This window comes from Populus trichocarpa, chromosome 6, assembly GCF_000002775.5.
Source record: "Populus trichocarpa isolate Nisqually-1 chromosome 6, P.trichocarpa_v4.1, whole genome shotgun sequence".
Lineage (NCBI taxonomy): Eukaryota > Viridiplantae > Streptophyta > Magnoliopsida > Malpighiales > Salicaceae > Populus > Populus trichocarpa.
The window spans coordinates 14154631-14161851 of NC_037290.2; the positions used below are offsets into that span (position 1 = coordinate 14154631).

General features: G+C 32.8%; 1 pseudogene; it reads left to right on the top strand.

Annotated features, from left to right (window-relative positions):
• The first annotated feature begins 5096 nt into the window (after positions 1 to 5096).
• On the top strand, positions 5097 to 6857 carry LOC7491940 (polyol transporter 5-like; annotated as a pseudogene).
• The last annotated feature ends 364 nt before the right edge of the window (positions 6858 to 7221 follow it).

Here is a 7221-nt window from a genome sequence, read left to right on the forward strand (position 1 = left end):
CTTCCTTAACATAACCAAAATCAAGACTTCATTTCCAAGAAGTCTTCTTCTTCTCCCCTACTCTTTCCTTTTTGTATAACATGCTACTATATCATACACTCCCTATAATTTATCCATAACATTAACCAATTCCATTCAATTTATAACATTTAAATATACAAAACTTAACTCTAATCATTATCTTTTAAAATAAGGTATTCAATATAATTTGATGTAAAATTACACATTTAAAGTTCCTTCTAAATTTTCTTCATTTTGGCCAAAACATCACCTTTAAATTGCCACATATCTTTCCTAGTTTTTCTTTCTCAATTTAACATGTGTTCCTAAGCTCACATATTAGTGTAACTTATTCATACTAATTATAGTCATTTATTCAAACACTTCAATATTAAGGAAATTCAAATCAAAACATCTTTTGATTGTTCATTTCATTAAGAAATCATCATAATTATGTTTAATGGTGTTAATCTTCAACATGCATGTTCAAAAAATCACATTTGAAAACTCTCCTATTTGGCCAAAACATTAGGCCTCTTCAACACCCATTTGTCTTCATCATTTCTTCACAATTTTCACTTGTTTCTAAGTTATTTCTCCTCTACTTTAGTTGTTCAACATTAGGGTTCTCCCCTAGGTTAAACATTTAGGGTTTTACATTAATATTTACCAAGAATGTCTTCAAATTGACTTGAGTAAACCTAGGACCCTTTTTCTTATTTGTTTTTTAGCTCCAATTTTCCTCATGACTTCTTCCACTCTTCCTCTTTATAATGGTGTCCTTTCCTCTCTAGTTTATACCTATAAAGTTAACTCTCATGCTTGCATACAAGGGGTCTTTGGTAAGAAAGTGTTGAAGAGAAGATAAAAGAGGAGAAAAATTATTTATTGTTGTGTATAAAGTTACTATTTTATACTGATAAAACTACTGATAGAATATAAAATACCAATAGAATTATCAATGGACTAAGTCCCTCAGAGAGTTCTAAAGAGTTAGAAAAACATTACAGGACTTTGCCACTGAAAATTATAAATGAAAATATTGACGAACTATGTCCCTTCTGAGTAGGATGTATACAATAGAAAATATATTGCTCAGTGGAAGCCTGAGCACAACATGTGAGTTTGTTTTCCTTTCCTGTATGGTAAAAAAAATCAACAACAATGGATAATTTATGAATAATTAATTTCAAAGAATGAATGAAATTTCAAGTTTACAGATGTGGAGGATGCTCACACGATAACATCGACAATGAAATTATCAATGGACGTGCCTTTGTTTCAATAGAGTGGGGTTTCCAAAAATTCTAAATGTAAGCCCATGATTGATACTTGTTTTCCTTTACTATATGGTAAAAAAAATCAACAACAATGGATAATTTATGAATAATTAATTTCAAAGAATGAATGAAATTTCAAGTTTACAAATGTGGAGGATGCTCACACGATAATATCGACAATGAAATTATCAATGGACGTGCCTTTGTTTCAATAGAGTGGGGTTTCCAAAAATTCTAAATGTAAGCTTATGATTGATACTTGTTTCCCTTTCCTGTATGGTAAAAAAAATCAACAACAATGGATAATTTATGAATAATTAATTTCAATGAATGAATGAAATTTCAAGTTTACAGATGTGGAGGATGCTCACACGATAACATCGACAATGAAATTATCAATGGATGTGCCTTTGTTTCAATATAGTGGGGTTTCCAAAAATTCTAAATGTAAGCCTATGATTGATACTTGGTTTGAAAAGTTCAAGGTTAGTATATTCATAAATATGTTTTTAAAAATATTTAATTTGGTTAGTTTTTTCAATTTAATAAACTAATTATTTTATGAAATTTATGTGTAAAGAAATTTTTTATTGGGAGTAGGCTGACAATGACATTTCCAGAAGAGTATGGGAGAATCACATTGTTATTAGATAAGATTGAATTCAAATTGTGATATATATTTTTTAAAAAAGGTTAAAATTTCATTTTCATAATCTTAACGATAATTATTTTCTATGAACCAAGTTGCATGATTTCTAGTACAAGGCCCATAAAGAATCAAAGAAATATGGAAAAAAATAAAGGTCTTCTAGGCTGGGAAGACATGGGAGTGTGGAGGGATTCCAGACCTCCATACATCTCGGAGGGTATCTTAGATGCTTATATCCAACACGTAATTTATAAGTGTTTCTTGTGGTGATCACAGTCTGGTGCGAAGAACCGAATCAAGAAGATTCATGGTTCATTACCATACATACTGATGGATCCTTTCCGTTCATATTTTTTTAAAAAAACAATTGTTTTATATGAAAATATTTAATTAACAATAGTTTTATTTTATAGGCTATGATGCTTGGGCACGATCTAAGAATGATATAGCCTTATGTTGAAACATATGAGTGGAATGAGGAGTTTAGTTTACACTAACCAATAATTAAGGGTATAAAGATCAACTAATCAAAACTAGTCAAGTTCCTGAGCTCCAATACCGGGCAAATCAATTTTCTTTCAATGCAAAAAGAAATAATATATATAGATGTTGTCAACCTGTTTTACACCACCCTGAAAAGTTTTAATTGCAAATCAAAAGTTGATGTATGTGATTAATAAGATAAATCAAGAATTATATGTGTTAATAAATATTAAGAAATTGTTAACGTTAACCAAAGATTAAGTCAGTGAGTTAAGACAAAAACACATATTAAGATATCTGATCATGTCACGCGGTGAATACATCCAATTTGTTTTCTTAATTATAGTGCAATAAAATTGTTTTTGTAAAAATAAATAATTATTCCAACTCATTTAAAAAATAAAATAATTGTTTTAGTATAATTCCTCCTTTTCTTATTAATATATTTTTTTTCAATAAATTTTTTTTTTCTCTTGGGTTCTTAATACAATAGAAATCGAAAGCAATTAGAATAAATGTAAAACAAATCTAGATGATTTGAAATAAGAATAAAAAAATATATATATTCAATTAAAACCTCATTATCTTATTAATGTGCTACTTTTTTTTGGAATTTTATCAGGATAATAGTTTTAGACAACAATTTATCATAATCATAAAAGCAAGCTTTAATAAGCAAAAACTACGTATTGATAATCTTGACTTAAATGTATTGAAAATATAAAAACAATACATTGTATGTGCATTGACAAGAAGAAATTTTTGGAATTCATTGTTTTTAATCATACGATAATAAAAATAGACATGCGTAAGAAAAACAACAAATAAATTCAAGAAATATTAAAAAAAATCATGAAGAGCTATACAAAAACAACAATTGTTGATATTATATAAAAAAGAATGATATAATCTTATCTAAAAAAAAGTAAAAACCAAACAATATTTTATAAATACTATCCTACAAATATTTTTAATAATTTAATTTTAATGAATTCAAATTAAAAATAAGGAGAACAATAAAGGCCTACATAAACAGAGCCTATAACCATAAGCCAAGTTGGGCTGACACATAAGAAAGAAGGCTAGGCATGTGTGGGACTTGGAAGGCCAGCCCGCATGGCCATGTTATAGTTTTTTCTTTTTGTTAAAATGAGCGAATAATGCATTGTTTGTGTATTTTTTTAAATAAAGTAGATGGTGTGTTGTCTATGTTTGTAAGTAATGCGTCCGTTGCTTGTCTATATTTCAGCCATTAGAGAGGTGGATGCAAATTCGAACTGAGGTTTTGGTATCCAAAAATCATTTTTTAAAAACTTTTTCACCTAAAAGCACCTATTAAACATGATTAGAGTATAAAGTAACTAATTTCTCAACTTAAAACACCCCTAAATCAGGCCAAAAACACAAAATTAAACCAGGCAAAAAATTCATTTCTCAACCCCGATCTACTTTTTCTAGCAAGATGAAGGTAAAAAATCACTTCAATGAAACTTTTTTTTGTAAAATGAAACTCATTGAAACAAAGATCAATATTTTTTGTTATCGAAATGAGACTAACCGATAATTTTCTTTTTCATTCATTGTTTTTTTTTTATGAATTTCTTTCTCTCCTTTCTCAAACTCAATGACTGAAATATGAACAAAATAAAGTTTTGAACCAAAACGTATAACTACCAAATAGAGAAAAAGGAAATTGAAAAACATAGAAGGAAAACTTTTCAAAAAAGTATTGAGTCAATAGTTAAAAAAAAACTTAATTTTTGTCTTATTGTTAATTTTAGTCCTTTTATTTTTAATTTTTCACAAACAATAAAAATGATTTTTTTTTTGTAATATTGAGCATTTACTCAAAATTAAGATATTTTTTCGACACTACAATAGTTCTATAAAACATAAATTAAAATAAATTATTAAATCCATGATTAAAAATGAAATTAAAAAATAAAGGATAATAAAAAGGAAAAACACGCTTGAATTCCGCAGTATTTTGTGAAGAATGAACTCGTCACCTTTTTATAGTAACAGGAACACAGTCCCTGCGACTTTATTTGTCCAGTGCTTAACTCTCAACTAAACAAATTCATGTGCAATTATTGTGCCTATCCAGAGGAAGCACCACCGCGTAGAGTAAAGAGACGAAAGTTTTGCCTTCTATCATTCAACATCTGTAAGAGTAAATTCGTCTTTAATCGTTGATTTATGAACACTTTTATTTTTGAAAATATATAATTTAGTTGCTTGACTGACATTTACTTCTTAATTTTTCTTTAGTCCTCACTATTTTGATTTTTCTCTAAAAGAAAAAAAAAAACATGCAATTGAGTTTACAATAACACCAACAACATATATTTTTGATAAAAGAGTGGTCAACAAGAACTTAGGACAAAGAACAAAGTAAAAATCTTATAATTAACTGGGAAGAGTAGATGCATGGTGATAGTGCCCGCCATGCCACCGTGAAAATCTAGTTATCCAAACCGAGCTTGTACTCCGCGCCGCCCAGTATAGTATTTGGGCCACTGCCAGCCTGACTTGTGCGTTTGTAGTGTGGTTTACCTGCGTTCTGGAATCCTAGGCCCAACAAACTCCTACCTTTTCACCTACTTCCTTCTTTCACCCTCTATATTCTCCCATAGAAAGTGGTCCCTTCAAATTTAACATTAGTCCTTGGACGAAGACGAAAACGGAGCAGACGAGGGAATCAACATATGGCTGACACTGAACTTGCTCAAGCCCTAGAAGCCATTTCACCGGTGGGAGTTCATAGTCCTACAAATATTAAGCCTCACCGTCTCAACATCCATGCTCTTGCTTGTGCTCTTCTGGCCTCTACAAACTCCATCTTATTAGGCTATGGTAAGCCCAATTTCACCTTTCTGTCATTTCTTGTTGATGTACCATTCCCAAACGGTACGTGCATCAAAGCACTGAATCAATTACAGCAACAACCTGAATTACCCTTTTCAAAATATTATACTAGTACACTAACTAGCAATTAATGTAATTAAATCAATTAATGTTGGTTGGGTTAAATTTGTACTTGCAGATATCGGTGTGATGAGTGGTGCAGTGCTCTTTATCAAAGAAAACCTAGAAATCTCATCTACTCAGGTAGAGATATTGGTTGGTGTTCTAAATGTTTCTTCATTAATAGGCTCACTGGCTTCAGGAAAAACCTCAAGATTATATAGGCAGGCGTTATACCATAGTCTTAGCAGCCACAACATTTTTAATCGGTGCACTTCTAATGGGCTTGGCACCATCCTTCCCATTCCTCATGGCCGGCCGTGTCATTGCCGGTGTCGGGGTTGGATATTCCCTCATGATTGCTCCGGTCTACTCCGCTGAGATCTCCCCGGCAATGGCACGCGGCTTTCTTACCTCCCTTCCTGAGGTTTTCATTGTTTTTGGCATTCTCCTTGGTTACATTGTTAACTATGCGTTATCAGGTCTCCCACAGCATATTAACTGGAGGCTAATGTTGGGTCTTGCTGCTATACCTTCGTTGTTAATTGGCTGTGGTGTTATAGCAATGCCTGAATCCCCTCGTTGGCTTGTAATGCAAGGTAGGTTGGACGATGCAAAGCAGGTCTTGATTAAAATATCTGATACAATACAAGAAGCTGATTTCAGACTCAGTGAAATAACAAAGCAGCTTCATCAGATCATTTAGATTCTTCAAGTGCTAAATGGCATGGGCATGGGGTATATAAGGAACTACTGTTGAGACCTTCTCGGCCTGTTCGCCGAATGCTTATTGCTGCTCTAGGGATTAATTTCTTCATGCAAGCTTCAGGCAATGACGCTGTTATATATTACTGCCCAGAAGTGTTCAAGGATGCAGGAATTCACAGCAAGAAAGTGCTCTTTGGTGTTAATGTCATCATGGGATCTGCCAAAACTTCTTTTGTGTTGTTCTCAGCTCTTTTTCTGGACCGGTTTGGTAGGCGGCCTCTTTTTTTGTTGGGCTCAGCTGGAATGGCGTTGTCGTTGGCTGTTTTGGGAATGAGCTCTAAGTTTCTCGAGCATTCCAACAGTAAGCCTATGTGGGCTATCGTGTTATGCGTCGTGGCTGTGTGTGGGGTTGTTTCTTTCTTTTCTATAGGGCTTGGGCCAATCACATGGGTCTACTCGTCGGAGATATTTCCACTGAGATTACGGGCTCAAGGTTCAGGCCTGGCCATATCTGTTAACCGGCTGGTCAGCGGAGTTATGTCTATGACATTTTTAACCATTTCAAAGAAGATAACATTCGGAGGAATGTTTTTTGTGCTATCTGGAATAATGGTAGTGGCCACGGTGTTCTTTTATGTCTTTATGCCGGAGACAAAAGGGAAGACCTTAGAAGAGATTGGGGCTCTCTTCGAGGATAAGAATGCGGAAGCAAGCATTGACTATGGAAGAGAAATGGGATAAATATAGTGTGTATGATCAATTAGTTTGAACTTTTCATCCCCCTTTTTTTTCTTAATAAAATCTTCTCATAAAACGCTCACTCTCATGAGGTCTACAATTTGAATCTCACCTATAACAGACTTCTTGATGATATATTTATGTTTACATACAATACATTATAATAGCTGCCTTTGAAAAAAATGATAAACTTCAACCTTGCTATGAGTCTTTCCAGATCAAAGAATGGTGCATCTGTTCTCTCTCTCTCGTGTGTGTGTGTCTAAAGAAAGATAACATGCTTACCTTTCTATCTTTCACCGTATGGTTTATTATCTCATCTTTATTTTACCAAACTCACATGAAGAGGTAAGCCCTTGACAGGCCGGAGTTTGAGAGCCAGTAGGCCTAACAATT